The 16,094-nt window shown below is 37.4% G+C and overlaps 1 protein-coding gene across 4 annotated transcripts in view; it reads left to right on the top strand.

The window, feature by feature from the left end:
* LOC131684296 (chitin synthase chs-2) overlaps positions 1-16,094 on the top strand; it is a 132,411-nt gene that overhangs the window by 3,769 nt on the left and 112,548 nt on the right. For 2 of the 4 annotated variants that reach the window (XM_058967027.1, XM_058967026.1), the window contains exon 2: positions 10,901-11,216. The gene's annotated coding sequence lies outside the window, so the exon portion shown is untranslated. Of the gene's footprint in view, positions 1-10,850; positions 11,217-16,094 lie in introns of all 4 variants that reach the window. The other 2 variants (XM_058967028.1, XM_058967029.1) reach the window with 2 other exon arrangements.

Genomic DNA, 16,094 nt, shown 5'->3' with positions numbered 1-16,094 from the left:
TCTCGTAGTAATTATTTTTTGTGAATAAATATTGTGGGGATTCCTTACCAAAAACCGTGAGTAGCGCAAAACAAATTTCTTGGGTTGATAACGAATTTATTCCATTAACAGCACGAATAACCATCTTTCATAGTGTTTATGCGTTTTGAAAGAAAACCAATTTTGCCAGATCGAACTCTTTAATGTAAAAGAAATCCATGTTGTCAAACATCAATCCCAAAAGAACACATGAAAAAATATACGAAAATTTTGTTCGATGAACGAAATGAAATCGTGCGACTGATGAAATATTCGTATTATATACGACCGTAAAATAACGGAACATTTCGTTGTATTCACGAAGAATAGTTCCATCTAAGACGATAAATTTCGCGCAAAAGATAAATCCGTTTCCATAGAACTACAAACAATTCATCATATGTACGAAAAACTCGCATATCTTACGAAAGCTTTCTATACGAAACCCATTCGTAGCACAGTTACCTAGAGTAGAATGGGTTCAACTATGTACTATGTGACTAAAATTCGGGCATCAAAATAAAACATACGCTTGAGGCCAAGATAGGTCAGCTGTTTGTGGACACTATAGGTCACTACTACAATGCAAAATTGAATTATTTTGACAAGAAAATGGTAATTTTGCCTGAAAAACCCCAAAACGAAGTGAAAAGAGAAAATAAAGATCGCAATTGTATCTGTTCAAGATGGCGCCAGTATTCGATCAGCGCCTAAACAATTCAAAGTTCCAAAGTGCTCGTCAGCAATAAAATCGCGTCAGATATTTCGCGTGAGTTAACAATATAATAATTGAAGGTGTTATTGAAGTATATTAACGAAAATGAGAAAAAGTGCCTTCGCCTTATTGGATTTAGCTTGAAAAATATTTAACCAGGAAAAAATCGTTATTGCTAAAATGTTGCCAGATGTATAACCTTTTCAACGAGTGCTTATTTGTCAGAATCAGTGCAAAAAGACCATCGCATGAGTTCGTCAAATAAAAACTGACCTACTTGTATCCACTCTACTCTATATATTATCTATAGTGTTCTAATAAAATTCATGTTGCCAACAGTCTGCCCTCTCATGCAACGTATGGTATTTTGCAAGGTTTACCTAAAAATTGAAAACTAAAAACATGGCCAATTATCCCTGGTCTTCGCTTTTTTCATGACGATTCGAACTCTTTAGACATGAACCAGTTCTAAAACTCAAGCAGAATAATGTCGGAACATACAGTTGCATCTAACACCTCTTTCATACCAAATAATGAAAATGTAATTTTTTGCATTAGTTGTATGAAAAATCGTGTTACTTAAGTGTTTTATGTTTTAAATTGATATGAGAGACCCAAATGAAAGGGTTGGATATTTGCATTACTGTCTATTTTCAGTGGAAACCCCTTTTCTGATGATTTAATGCGCAGAAATAGACACATTTCCTATCTGCGCTTTCAACAGTCAGATTGACTGTAACAGTATAAATATGGCTAGTTAGCATCACCGATATAAAACATGCGTCAAAAGCACTATCTGAAAGTATGCACACACGAAGCGTTTGACGTGAACTAGTCATGCCATCTTTGTTGAAAGCAACAAATAGAGAGAGAGAGAGAGAGAGAGAGAGAGAGAGAGAGAGAGAGAGAGAGAGGTACGTAACTTTAAACATAGATGCTTCCAATTTGTAGATGCGGTTATCCAACCAAAGTTATAGAAAATGTAGCACTCTGTGGAAGGCAGCAAGATTTCACAGTTCGCAGCTTCCCCACTTCTGAGTTGCAGTATTGTTGTCTACCTCTCCATCGCCTATCGCAGGAACCTCACGACTAGAGAATTAACTGTTAACATCTTCAATACCTTGATGAAGAATGTGTGCGATATGGAGTCGTATGCGTTCTTGAAATCGATATAGGCCATACTAAGGTTCCGTTGATTATAAACTGCTTCTTCAACCATGGTTTGATCTTTTCAGTCATGTGTGTTTTCTTGCATCCCTTCTGCCCCTGTATCCGGATGCAATTCTGCTAACAATGGACACATACGTATGTGTTGATGATGTTGCTCAGGGTCTTATACAGACTTGACAGGTAATTGGTATGTACTTTGATGGATTGGACGTGCTTTTGGGGAGAATTGAGATACCACGGATGATGAAATCCTGCAATAGGCGTGGTTTGCGTAACGATCTGTTGGAACATACAGCCATCGTACAATGGTCAGCCTCTTTTACCAAAAGTTTTGGACGCCGTCTAGTCCAGATTCCGCCCAATAGCTAAGGTACCGCGTACATCATTGGTTTCGACGGTGACATCTCGTCAATTTCTTCGCCTGCTCACTCCTCCTCGCGCCTTAGCAGAAGGCCTCTCAAATAACGGCTCAAAAGCTAGTAATACCGCTGAAATCCGGTAGACTTCCGCTAAAATCAGGCTTCTCGGGGCTGATTTGGTCATAGAACGCTCGCTTGTTATCACGTACTCGCCTTTCCCGGTGATTTTGGGGCGGGTCGCCTCTAGGTGTAAGTCGGTATCCTAAACATCTAACGGTCGCCACTGCAGCACAGAGTACTGCAGATCTTCCATGTACTGCAAAAATTCCAGGTGCATTGGAAGAACGTTACCGTTCATGACCTGAAATGCACAGGTTAACATAAAAGAACACGGCAACTTCGGGATCCTGGGGTGCGACATTGGGTCCATGTCGTGATACTAAACAACCGCTTAACTGTTCATATTGAAGACCAAATCGCGTAATAGCTGCCGATCAAGGTGTGGGTCTTCTGGTAACGATGGGACTTCAGCTGCAGATGCCTCCAACAGCGTAACAAGTTGGCGACCCTCACTCGCAAATGACACGCCCAACCTTACTGAATGTCGCCTCGACACATTGCTTGCTCTACTGGTTCTTCTACTCAGGTCTATCTGCACTTCCTGCTGAATCACATGGATTTCCGCTGGAGTGGGCATATTGTTGCGAATGATTGCACTACGCCTTGCGTTCATCGCGTTAGGACTCAGCTGTCTGGAACACTTTGGGTACGTTTTATTGAACATCTGAAGTATCTGATGTCGTCCGCAACGGTTCGTTGTCCACATGATCCTAGCCCTTTGTATGCCCGCGAGGATGAGCGACTGGTGTCTCCTAGTCGCAGCATTCCCTACAAGTGCAGCGTTCCTTGCTATGTGTTGTCCATGGCCGCTCTCTCCATCCGTTCGTAGCGTAGATCTTGAGACTTGTTCCTCCTGGAAGCCCGCTGCCCCACCTCCGGTATCCGGTCGTTTGCTTTGTGCCCCGTATTATGACCAGGGTTGAATTCCCGATCTTCACTAAAAGGCGTGGTGGAGCTTAGCAGTCAAAAAAGGAACAACATTTTTTTGTTTCGATTATACTGCCTATGATCGCAAATCAGTCCCAAAAAGATAGCAAATCCCATAGAAAATCAGTCTCCTCAGGATTGTATGAGAAAGATACAAGTATACATGTGTGAGTATTCATAGATTCGAGTCGTTTCAGTTTAAAATTAATTTTTGAACGATCTAAACGTGCAATCCAGTGGAGAAATTACTATAAACTATGAACTAAAATCCATTATCTCAGTTTGGATCGTCTAGTCTTGTCCTTATGTCGCTTATCCAGTAGATCTTTTTCGTGCGAGCAGTTTAAAGCCTCATCAAAGTTTGTTGAGCACAAAGGCAATAATCTGTCTGCATCTATGATGTGGAGTTGACTCCATCGGTACAAACACTAGTAGACGAACCATTAGTCAGGATGTCTCACTATTTCGTTGATACTTCGACGGTTTGGATTGCACTCAAATAGGTATCATCTTTTTTGCTTCGTTCCTAAGAAGCAGCACAGTTGAAATTTTTGCCTGAAAAATGTAAAATGCTCGCGATAGAGCGGAGCAGAAAGTCGAGTACAATGTACCCTTATTCATCCTGCCATTTGAGCTAATGCGTTGAATGGACATAACAGACACTGCTCTAGCTAATGTGTTCAAATGGGTGGGATGAATAGAGGAGCTAAGATGAATTAGGGAGCAGCGACCCTATATTTATAGATACCGATCATTGGAATAGCATGTGTTCCATCAAATTATGACAAAGCGATAGGGGAGAGTTACACTTTATCCCTCCTTTAGATTAAGCCTAAAATTTTGAAATGAAACGCATATTTTGATTGCAGAATTCGCTGTTATTCATGTATGTTACTCCAATGTTATGTATTAAGAGTGATAGGAATAGTTTTCGAAATACCCCTCTGCCCTTCGACTTTTATTTTCAGGCGCTCATATTCAGTTTTTAGATTCTAACTTTCTAGCAAAGCAAGAATCTTGTTGAAAACTGTTGTAATGTATTTGGTTTGTTTGTTGAACGTAATAAACGTTCAAATTACGGTAATTTTCTCATATATTGCAGGAACTTTAAATGTTAAGTTTATACAATGTCGCTTAGGTATCAAGTATCCAAAAAAAGGATGAAAATTCTATCTTAAGGTGTAGTAGGGTTTTGTGTCGTTATCAAGGAAAACGTATCGAATGCTTCGAACATGCTTATTTCTTCTGCTGTACATACAACTTGAGCAAATATTTCTTAATTTGAGATATCGAAATCACAAAAATCTGTTTCTTGGTTGCTCTCGGTTTTAGCGAAATTCAATTGAAATTTTTGGTAATGTGAAACGAAAACCAGATCAAAATTCAGGGTCCGGCACTCGAAGTATAACCAACTTCAGCCGTTCTAGCAGCTGTAGCGCTGATACGTATGTAGGGGTTAGGTATTTTTACATAGAATGTATATGCAAAGTTTGAAAGAAATCGGTTCAGTAGTTTTGGAATGGCAGGTAACACCGCAAATCATGTTTTTTCCAGAGACGTTCTACAAAAAGCTTCGTCACCGAGTCGTTTGTAGATATTTTTGCATATAAAAATGCGTGTTATTGAAATGATGCACTATAATGTACAAAAGTTAGGATTAATTTACTTCACGTAAAGTTCTAAAAAAATCGCGAAAAAAATGTTTTATTTTTCACGATGATACCCTTACAACCCTCCCCCCTTTATTGCACATTCTAGAATCAGAATCTATTGGCTCGATTGGCATGTTCCCCGTGTGATTCGTTGTATGCCTTGTCATGTCGTCTCATTACTTTCCTGATGAGAAGAGAAAGAAAAAGGTAGGAAATGAAAAATGACAACAAAATACATTCACAACACAAAACAGTAAACAGTATCGATTTTTCACTGCCGAAGGAATAATGAGCTCTACTGATAAAGCTAATCGCTCTTTACAACACTGCCTTAGGAACAATAACATATCCTTGAATTTCAGCTGCCCGTGCATAGCTTCGTGTATGTGTGGAGAACCAAAAATCTAGATAAGTAGGGCAGTTTCATATCAAATGATATGAAGTTCCGAATTCGGATTCACAAAGATCTCTCGAATAATACTCAGTACGGTGGATAGTAACTATGTGATAATTATGTTTGCAATTTCCAGATAGTGCCCTGACTTAAGATAGCGGCAATCGTGCTTTTATAAATGCAACAAATTCTTTCACATTTTCTGAGTGACATCCAGCTGAAAAGTTTTTGTTTGAACTGGTTGGCATGTACGAATGTGATAAAACTGGTTCTGAACCAATGAAGTCAGTGGCAGCGCCTGCTCTAGCTAATTCGTCCGCGAATTTATTTTCAAAAACCGGATTGTTTGGGGTGCCCATAAAAGATAGATATCATTTAAAATTCTCAGCTCTTCTATTTCAGTTCGACATGCGATTACTGATTTCGATCTTGAAACTGCCAAAATATGTGCTATTACGACAACCTGACTGTCTGAGAAAAACTAAATTCTTTAACCGCCAATTCAATATATGATAACCATCGGCGAATCCATATGTCGGAAATCGAAGCTTTTTAAGCTTGCTAAACAAGTCATCGGCGACTAGGTTCCATAAAAGTAGTAACAGCATACCATCTTGAGAACATCCACAAACGGTTAGTTTCCTAATCTGCGGTTGTCTTAAGGGGTTACATACCTTTTTATTTTTCAAAAAATCGAGATTTTTATATTACTTTATCTGAAAGTACCACTCCTTGAGAATATTTTCCCAAATTTTTATAGAAATCCTTGAAATAGACCGAAAGTTACAGCGCTTCTAAGTTCGCTTCGTGTGCTAAGAGCAGTGGTAACTTGATATTTTAAACTCAATTCAATATTAATTCGTCAAAAGGGCGAAAGTGTTTTTTGTAAACAAACTTGTTTCGCTCATTAGTCATGTAAATTTTTACCCTTCGTAGAAGTAATTTCAATTGTATTCTGCTTTGAAATCTTTGAATTATCTCGAAATGTCGTTTTCCAAAAATGGGTTTTCCGTCATCACGATTGTCGAAAAACCACTCAACCGGTATTTCTTCAGTTGTTTTTTTCAATTTTTTTTAATTCGTTTATTTGGCACGGCTCAAGGCGCTAGCTTCACGGAGCCGTGGGTCTTTTATATATTTACATGATGTAAACAATAAAAATAATAATTAATGCTAAGATCGATCCCGTACGCGCGACTTGCCATTGCGCGCGGAGATCCGTTTTCGTATCGGGGAAATATTTGCATCCACGTCAAATATATCATGGGGGTCATTTGTATTTCTGTCGTCTTCGTACATGTCCCGGTCATCATCGGGGTTACTGCCTAGATGTTCGCGATCAGGTGTTGTTCCTAACTTCTTTCCCTTTCGGGTCACGAGCGTGAACCCTCCGTCATTGCTAGTAGCTCCCTCATTGCTGGAATTAGCTGTTGGGTTTGTGGTACTTGAAGCGGCTTTCGCAGTTGTCATTATTTATTGAACAGCAGCCACAAATTTGGCAACCGTTTGTGGCTCAGGGAATGATATTGGAGACCGAGTGTTGGTATTTCTTTCTGTAGATGAGCTTTTCTTAGCGGTTTCTGGGCAGGGTTGTCCGTAATGTGCCGTTTGTTTACAGAACTGGCACGTGTTAGTTTGTCCTTGATATGTACATAGAAATACGACATGAATCTTTTAATGGCCACTTTGCAAGTACGTGGTGCCAAATCATGTAATTTAACTTCCACGTTTCCGTTATCCATATACACAGGGATCTTGATTTTTGCGGTGTCACAGTCCAGAACGTGTTTCAAGTTGTTTTGCAAAATGAATCTTTTTGCCTGGGCGAATTTGTTGAACGTTATCAGCACCGCGTGTCTGACGTGCTCCAACTGGATGAAACTTACGTCTGAAAACCGAAGCTACATTTTCTCCTTCAGCAAATGTTCCACATCACCAATACTCGGTCTTATTCGGAAAGACCGGAAGTCAATGGCCACCGTGTTAGCTCGAAGAATCACATTTTGTTGTCGAGACTCAGTCATCTTGATAGAATAATAGGAACGGTTCCCTTTGTTCTTCAGACAAAGCACACAAGAAAAAAGCAACTGCTTGCGCTGGCTTGAGAGTAGCAGTGTGCTACTGGTATTGTGACTGATGCCTTTGGTGGTTGAGAATGTTTTTTTTTTCAATTGATCGCAACTAATTTTTCTCATACCTTAACTATTCCTTTTTCATGCATAAATTTTTGTTTTGTAGATGTGAATTTTGTGATACAATTTTTAGAGCTTAAAATTGCGATTTTTAGGAAAAAAGTTCCCGAATGCAGGAAAAAATTATTATTTATTCAACTAATCGTTAAGGTACGAGGAATACTCATATACTAATTGATTTTTTTGAGTTTTGAGAGTTTAGTTGACTTATTGGTCGCAAATCTTTTAAATAAAAAAGGGGTTCGCCATACCTCCATTTTTATAAACTTATGCTTATTTATTTCACTGAAAATTGTACTATCAAAATGCTATAAGTTTGAGGTAATGAAATCATTGCTTTATGCCTTTACGTAAATTCAAACTTTCTTGACATTTTTTCTCTCAAAAAGGTACGTAACACCTTACATTTGAGCACATATGTCGGTTGCTTAGCATTGTATGCATCCAGTTCGTGATATATAAAGGCACTCCATGACATCGTGCTGCTATGTATCCTGCTGCAAAACTACAATTAAGAACATTTTTAAAAATATATTTGAAGTGTATAGTAGTAGAACTAGAATGATTCCATCTTCTCCCGAAGACTTACACATAATAAAACTCTCAAGTGGTCAATTGATCGATTCAGTTGTCACAAATAATAAGCAAATAGTCAAAAATCAGAATTATCTGAAAAGAATTGAAGAGCAGTTTTCGGTTATGGCTCTGTAAAGCTTAAAAAGTATGTGTGTTAAAAAGACAGCTGAATACTTCATTCTTGTCAGAGGAGTAGTCGTCAATAACTACATATAAGTCGAAGCGGACAAGTCTTTTGTTTTACTCACGACTGCATCCAAATCAATTGGATATTCAATCATTAGGGGCCATGCATACATGACGTAGCATTTTTGGTTGTAGGGGGGAGAGCATACCAAATTTGTGATAAATAGTGACCAGGGGGAGGGCAGGGTCAGAATTTGTGCGACGTAGCATTAAGTTTTTGATAGGCATCAAAACAATTTAGTGTTCCTCTATTCCTATGAGAAAGAAATTTAAATCCACATAAGTTACTTTTCACGCGGTTTACCACATGGTAAGTTTTTCGATTTGAGGAATTGCAAGTTTGCAAAAAAGCTAAAAGATTTTGTATGCAAATTTAACTTGAATCATTGGCAGCTGTAGGAAATTAGAGATCTTATCTTCACGTTTTTTGGCATATCAAATTTAAAACAAAACTATCCACACTATATCTGTCATGAAATGGGCTGATTTTGTACGCAATTTGCCGTTATAATGAAAATGTTGATAAAAGCTGCCAAACATTTTATGGAGACATGTATTTAAAAGAATTATTTTCAGGCAGTGTCCTAACAAGTACTGTGAATTGTGTTATTCCAATGGCTGGATCTTATCATTGGAAGGAGATTCTTTGCCCCTTCGGATTACGCATAAATGTTTATGTCTCTACTCCTTTTTGACACAGCAATAATGTGAATGACATTTGATAATATAATTTTACCCTTGCTGTTAAAAGTATATGCAGCCACCGGAGTATTCCATGCACTGATGGTAGGTTTCTATATCGTCATCATCATCACATGTATTTGAGAAATAATTGAAAAAGATTCGATTTTTTTCATCACCGGCCCGGTTGCGTAGGAGGGAGGAGGCTTGATAAATGCTACTTTATTTACAAGGGTTAAAATTTTGTGAAAAAAATTTCCGAAGGGGGAGGGAAAATCACCGAAAAAGCTACTTCATCCGTGCACGGCCCCTTACAGGTATTTGTAAAATGTAAATGCCACATAAAGCAATTCAATAAGTGCAATAACCAATTTACCGATTGTACTATGTATCTTTTCAGGGATAATTTTATTGTTAGTTTCTATTCGGGTTATACTCTCCTTAAAAGCAGGTAGTTCCCGAGCTATACAGGTTACAAGATTTACTGATTTTTATGATTACATTTTTTAGAATTAATATATAAATATGATAAATATAACAATAAAATTATTTCGATCCTAAACCATTGGTAAATATGAATCCTGATTACCTGATTCAAACCATATTTTATTTATGTTTAACCCCTTCCTTTAAATTTTAATTTCTGATTGAGTGTCAAATAAGTCAGTGGTGACGATATAATAGAACTATTCTCAATTATTCAAAGCTATTTTGTAATATTTTCAAAGTTATAGATTACCTAAACAATCTGAAAAACGACCCCCATTTTCCAATATTGCAGATATATGTCGTCAAAAACTTTATCACGTTCTCCTGCTCAATCTAGTCAATTTTAGCGAAAACGCCACCGCGTCTATGAATCGGTTCTAATTATTGCTCTTAGGTCGGTTATGAATTAAGATATTGATTTCAAGTCCCCAATGCACATGTGTCCTAGTTAACACCTTAAAAACAAAAATGAAATGGTAATTTCCGCTTCAAACATATATAACAAAAGTCTTATATTATAATAAATTCTTATATCGAATCACTCAAATCACAAAAGCCTATGCTTGTTGGTTCCTTGTTTCTACCTGCATATTATACGAAAGTCCCTAATTTTTATTCAATTGGTTAATAGTAGTATGATTCACAATCAACCATAGCTACTAAAAATTTGTCCTTCGCGTTCCCGGACATATAATTCTCAAATCTCTATACCTCACTCTGCATTCTGATGGCCTTTGATATTCTCCTTAGTTATAGCTCAGCTGGAAAACCGGATCGAAAATTTATTTTAAACCAGAAACCAGCAATCGAAACAACGGAATCGATTCGACTCCAACAAGCACGGCAAGTTGCCTTTTTTTTCATTCAAACGAAACCTGCCCAACCGGGTTTGTCGCTCTAAGCAACGTTCAGGTCTTTTTGCTGGTCACAATTTTCAATGCTTACTGTACAAGGGGAGACCGTTTCATACAGCTTCATGCTCGGCAGTTTTAACAATGCCTACCACCCCGCAGCAGTGCATTGGTATTGGGGCCAACTAGTATGCACTTTGAAAGTGCACCACATGGTCTCTGCCAGCATCGCGTGAAACAGCACCAAACCGTGGCAGTTTCTCTTCATCGGTCTTCGTGCTGATTTATTCGCTTGAACACTATGGCCCCTGCTACTTATACACTCAAAGAGACCGACTGAAATCATATGTTTTCCCATTTAACGATACTCGCGTGCAACTCTAAATATTTTTATTCCAACATTTTAACTTGTGTTTTCCTTTTCCCATATGGCTCCTTCCAGACTGTTGGTTTGTTCTGCTATAAAGTGTTTATCTGTTGTCGGTTCGCTCGCTCTTGATGCGCTTTCTGTTGATTTTAGCCTAACCTCGCCGATTGTTTATCATTTTTCCTTTTCGTTTCCGTGCAAAGTGAAGCATAAATAGTGAAAGGAAAATTGCACGCGTCGGTATTCGCTAAGAGAAGATAGTTTTCGAGATTAGAGCAATCGTGCTCGAGCTGAGCAGAAGTGTGGAAACAGTGCATTGTTACCGAAAGCAGTGCTGTGCGCGGTACGGCACGGAACGGAAGCCCCTACCTGAAAGCTGCATGCAGAACCGATCGATCGAAGCTTTTCGCAGCAGCCAGAGTGGTGGCAGTAACGAGGCGAAGAGGGCGGCCTGCGGACAATTCCACTTCCTAATTGGTAGCGGACGAGCAGATTTTTAAGTTTCGAGAAACTTTAAAGGTAAGCCGGTGGAAACGATTTTGTAATTATTGCCTGTGGGGTACTTTAAAAGCGATTGTTGGCTGCGTTGTGCACGCGTAAATTTTGCAGTCAAACGTAGACCGTAATTATTGGTTTCTCGTATTAATTTGTCTATTTACTTCACTTCATAGAAAGATGTAATTTTCCGACGAAAAAATCACGAGTTTGGGATGTAATAACAGCGCAAAATATCTACACGTAGCACCAAGGAGTACTCCATGTTGTATTTAATGCATAATCAGATTTACAGTATTTTTTAATCTAATTTGGTATAAATATTACTTTAAATAGTAATCGATTTATGAGTATGACAAAATTATCAAGTATACTTGTACGTGCACTTTTCATGCATTTTTTGTTCAAAACTACGAAAATGGGGTTAAGTAGTTTTCAAACATAGAAGTTTGCTTTATGGACATACGGTTTTTGAACCAAAGCATTTCCTTTCTGAACAAGGCGGGATAAATTCATACTTGCTTTACGTTTAAGCTATGTTTATTGCTGACTCTGATTTGCCTTAAATTATTAGAAGATAGATCAATCTAAAAACATGCATTTGAAACAATCGTATAATAATGATAAACATTTATCATCAATTTTAATGGTTTGAAAGCATTTACTGAAAACTTAAGTAATATTATTTTCACTAAAAGCAATAAAATACAATCGGTGCAATGTTGTATATCGATTATCATCGCGTTCAATCTCGAAGCTAGATTTCAGATACATTGATTGAAATAAATCATACATTATGAGTACATGTACCAGCTATTTGTCTGCATAAAGGCGTGCTCTTTCGAACATATAAATAAACGAAACTATCCTGCATCATTAAAAGCACTCGGCACGAACCACAACCGCCTGAGATATTTCATATCCTACATAAGAAGTACTTCGACTTCACTTTTTAATGAACAACCGGTGAAACCAGAACTGATCAAGCAGACTTCAACAAGTCGCCTTCCTGTATTTCGAAATGGTGAGCGCTATTGCAAATTTTCATACGTTCAGTCGGCGGCGGCGTCCGGTGCCCAATCATAGCACGCAAAAAGAGCAGAAAAAAAGGTGCTACGGTCCATTTACCCAGCCATACATCGTCTCTTGCCGGAGGGGCTGTGGCTGCGGTTATCGTGCCCGCGTGAAGGCCATCTAGTTGTGGTCAACCGTGTACAGAAGTGCCCCCAACTAGAAACGTTCCCATATAGCGTTTTGCTGCTTGCTAGGGTGGTTCACAAATGTCACCCACCTCAGCTGGTAGAAGATTTTCGGCACCTTGTGCTTTGATTTACATTTTAGGGGTTATTGTTGCAAAAGGTTATGATTAAAATCGATTTATGATGATCTGTATTTTCTATTCATATTTTCGTTATCTATTTGAATGGATTCATACCAACCATTTACTTGTTTCCAAGTACTCTATGCTTAAAACAGCTTGTGGAAATTGTTTTTATTGCCAAAGCTTGCTGCATCAAATGATCAACAAGTTAAGCTTTTTCTTTCTAAGAAAAATAATTTCAGTTTTCTTGATTATTTGTTCTAGAGTGTAAAACCACCCTACTCGTAACTGGTTACAGTTGACTTGATGGAAAAGAAAATCGTTAGTGTTGATATTTAGTGGACGTAAAAGAGGCAAGAAACCCGCCTAGCATACTTTGTCTATGCAGCCAAACAGTCAGTCGAAGCTAAGATTTTTTTTATTCTACTGTCTACATACAATGATTCAGATACTCATTTGACGCCAACAGGCTGTGACTCTATGGCTCTGGAAACTCGATCGTAAGTTCATGTATGCAATCAAATGCTCGTAAAAGTTCATCGAGGAAACTGAGAAACCAAGCAGAAGTGATTGCTTAAGTTGAACTAGAATAAAAATCAGACCGATATCAAGTTTATAAATAGAGTCAAAATTTATCAAATGGGCTACACTAATTAATATTAAATAAATTAAATTACCGTCTGGTGTAAAGCACTCAATAATTGATGAAATCATTTTTATCAATTGCGACAAGTTTCTAAAATACTGTGAAATAGTTTTTGCGATGAAAAAAATAGCAGAAGCAGAAGTATTTTTTGGTTCTCATAGATGTTTTCGTGATTACGTGTCTTCAGCTGAGTTCCATGATGTTTGATTACACCTATAAATCGGCTAGCACCTTCACTTTTCTTAATGGGGTACTACCATTTCCAGAAACATTTTTTTATTTAATATTTTAAAAATATTTTTCTTTCTCAACCTTGTGTAACGGTTCAGTTGGAGTAACTTAATTCAGGGCACTATTTATCATGCTTGTACGAGCGATATACATATCTATGTGTTGGTAGCAGTTCCTTAACAGCACTGTTTGGCTGTTTCTCCCAATGAATTTATACAATAGGTTTGTTCTTGAAAGATTCATTTTGAAAAAGCATCAATTCGTTAAAATTATCTCAATATTGACATCACTACAAACCAAAACGTTCACGAAAATTAGTGCCTGAAACTTTAAAGAATAAACCGAAGTAACTAATACTTAGATACATATCGCCCGTTTAACTATATAGATAAATAGACTCATAATCCTATATGTCACTGTGTTGGGTCCGTTAGTTTGTGGATATACCTTACTAAGCACCTATACCTGACGTAAATGATCATTTAATGACATTCCGAGTTGAAAAAATACATTTTAGCTATGCATCCTCTTTTATTGAGTGCGGCATCTCACCCGCAATTTTGATGCGGCATCTCTCCCAATTGTAGGGGAGAGATGCCGCACGACGACATTTTCCTCTAAAATTATGGACGATCGTGCTTATGATCAGAATGCCTTCTAAAAGATCCCAGCTATTCAACCGATACATGATTTACCAAAAAAATCGAACAATTTAAAAAAAACGAAATTTTAATGCGGCGCTGAAAAATTTTCATTAATAAAATTTTTGTGAGTAATTAAAAAGGAATATTTTACATCTCTAGAGTTATAATTCTTCGAAAGACAAACTCACAATATCATAATACTGTATAAAAGTGACCCCATATACGAGAAATAGAGAGTGCGGCATCTCTCCTGACGCGGCATCTCTCCCGAAATTACCCTACGCACCCCTTGCGCACAGAGGAGTATGTAATTAGAACAAACTCTTGGCCAATAAACAAATTTTTTTTTTCGATTTTTTTGTTTTGTTATATTTTTTTTTACATACCTAAGAACCTACTGTATAACGTGGCAAAATTAGGAGTACATAAAAAATTGTTAAAGAATTTTTGCATGGATGCCCAATGGTGATTTTTATGGGATATTTTAATCATTATCATTACATATTCAGCAAAATCGCTTTCTAGTGATGATGACTGTATTAAATAAGACAATATTATTACAAACGAAGTTCAACACAACTAACTGAAAATAGTAGACTTGCTGTGTATTGCATCTACTCTAAAAATACCTTTTTTGAACATTTTATTCCAAAGTTGAATGATAAAAAAGTTACATTATACGGCTAGATCCGGCAAAGTTGCTGAAGCAGTATTACAAATAAAGATTACAGCTATGCAAAAAATATTCGAACTCTTCCGATCTTGTCCGATCCACCAATCCCTAGCAATTTGCAAATATTGAAATTTTTACTAATTTGAGGTACACCGAAATGCTGTAAGGCAAAATACTGTGTTTGCCAAAATGTATATCAATGAAAATATGCACAGGCATCCCTTTTCTTCTCCCTTTCCCACTGATCAACTGTTTTTGCAACTGGAAAAACAAATGTATTCACAAAGATCACCTAGAAATTACTATTATTCGAAAGGATATAAAAATATGCACAGGCATCCCTTTTCTTCTCCCTTTCCCACTGATCAACTGTTTTTGCAACTGGAAAAACAAATGTATTCACAAAGATCACCTAGAAATTACTATTATTCGAAAGGATATAAAAATTGGCCTCTGCACTGGTAGGTGGGTAAATACCAAATAGTTCCAAAAACTAATAATTGTCTATTTCTAGTTCATATCAAGGCATAATAACAACAATTGCAGCAGCAAATAATTTTGGCCAGGATTCGACCCCAATTACTCCTCTATGGAGCGTTCCAAAAGTAGTCCAACCATTTCAACCCGAGGAGCACCGCGTCGAACACTATAGCGATAAATATTGTCTTGATAAAATTGTCTGACACAAGAAATCCAAGAAGATTTATAAAGCTTTGACTTGTAGTTACTCGATGAACCAAAAAAATAGAAAAAAATTCAAGACTCGAAAAATGGCTTCATGAAAACCGAAAAATCTCATATTTTATTGTAAAATTCCCTCACTTTTCTTCGAAATACTAACGAGAAATTTTTTTATTCAGTTTTCTGTGGTTCATCAACAGGCTACACATATTGTACATTTTTATAAAAAAAATCAAATCAATTCATTGATCAGTTTTTGAGTTATCGTGTTCGCCAATTTGAAAATCGCGGTTTCGAGAAAAACGCTATTAAAGGGTGTCCCACATCAAATAGCATCACGCTATAGAAAATAACCCATTGGGTATTTCCTCTTGGAAATTTGGGTAGAAGTGATTTAGAATGCATTGTTTGCACTGTATTTTTAGCGTTGTAAGTTGTTCAAAAATTGTTGCCGATAGATTGAATTCTGCCTGTGTTACAGCAAATACGCGCGAGGAATGCATGGCTGTTTAAAACAAAGGAGGCTCAGCATGGCCACCAACATTGAGGGAGACTCTTCTAGAGGTTCAATACTAACAATTAAGCGGATAAATAAAGCAGTCGATTTTTAGCCAACTATACCAGACGCCCCCTAAAGTTATTAGCCAGTTTGATTTCAAAAATTTAGAGTGGGCGACCCAAATGACCGATTTTAATGAACTCATCA

This window comes from Topomyia yanbarensis, chromosome 2, assembly GCF_030247195.1.
Source record: "Topomyia yanbarensis strain Yona2022 chromosome 2, ASM3024719v1, whole genome shotgun sequence".
NCBI classification, from domain to species: domain Eukaryota; kingdom Metazoa; phylum Arthropoda; class Insecta; order Diptera; family Culicidae; genus Topomyia; species Topomyia yanbarensis.
The sequence above is the reverse complement of the archived record's forward strand: the minus strand, read 5'-3'. Positions and strand labels throughout refer to the sequence as shown.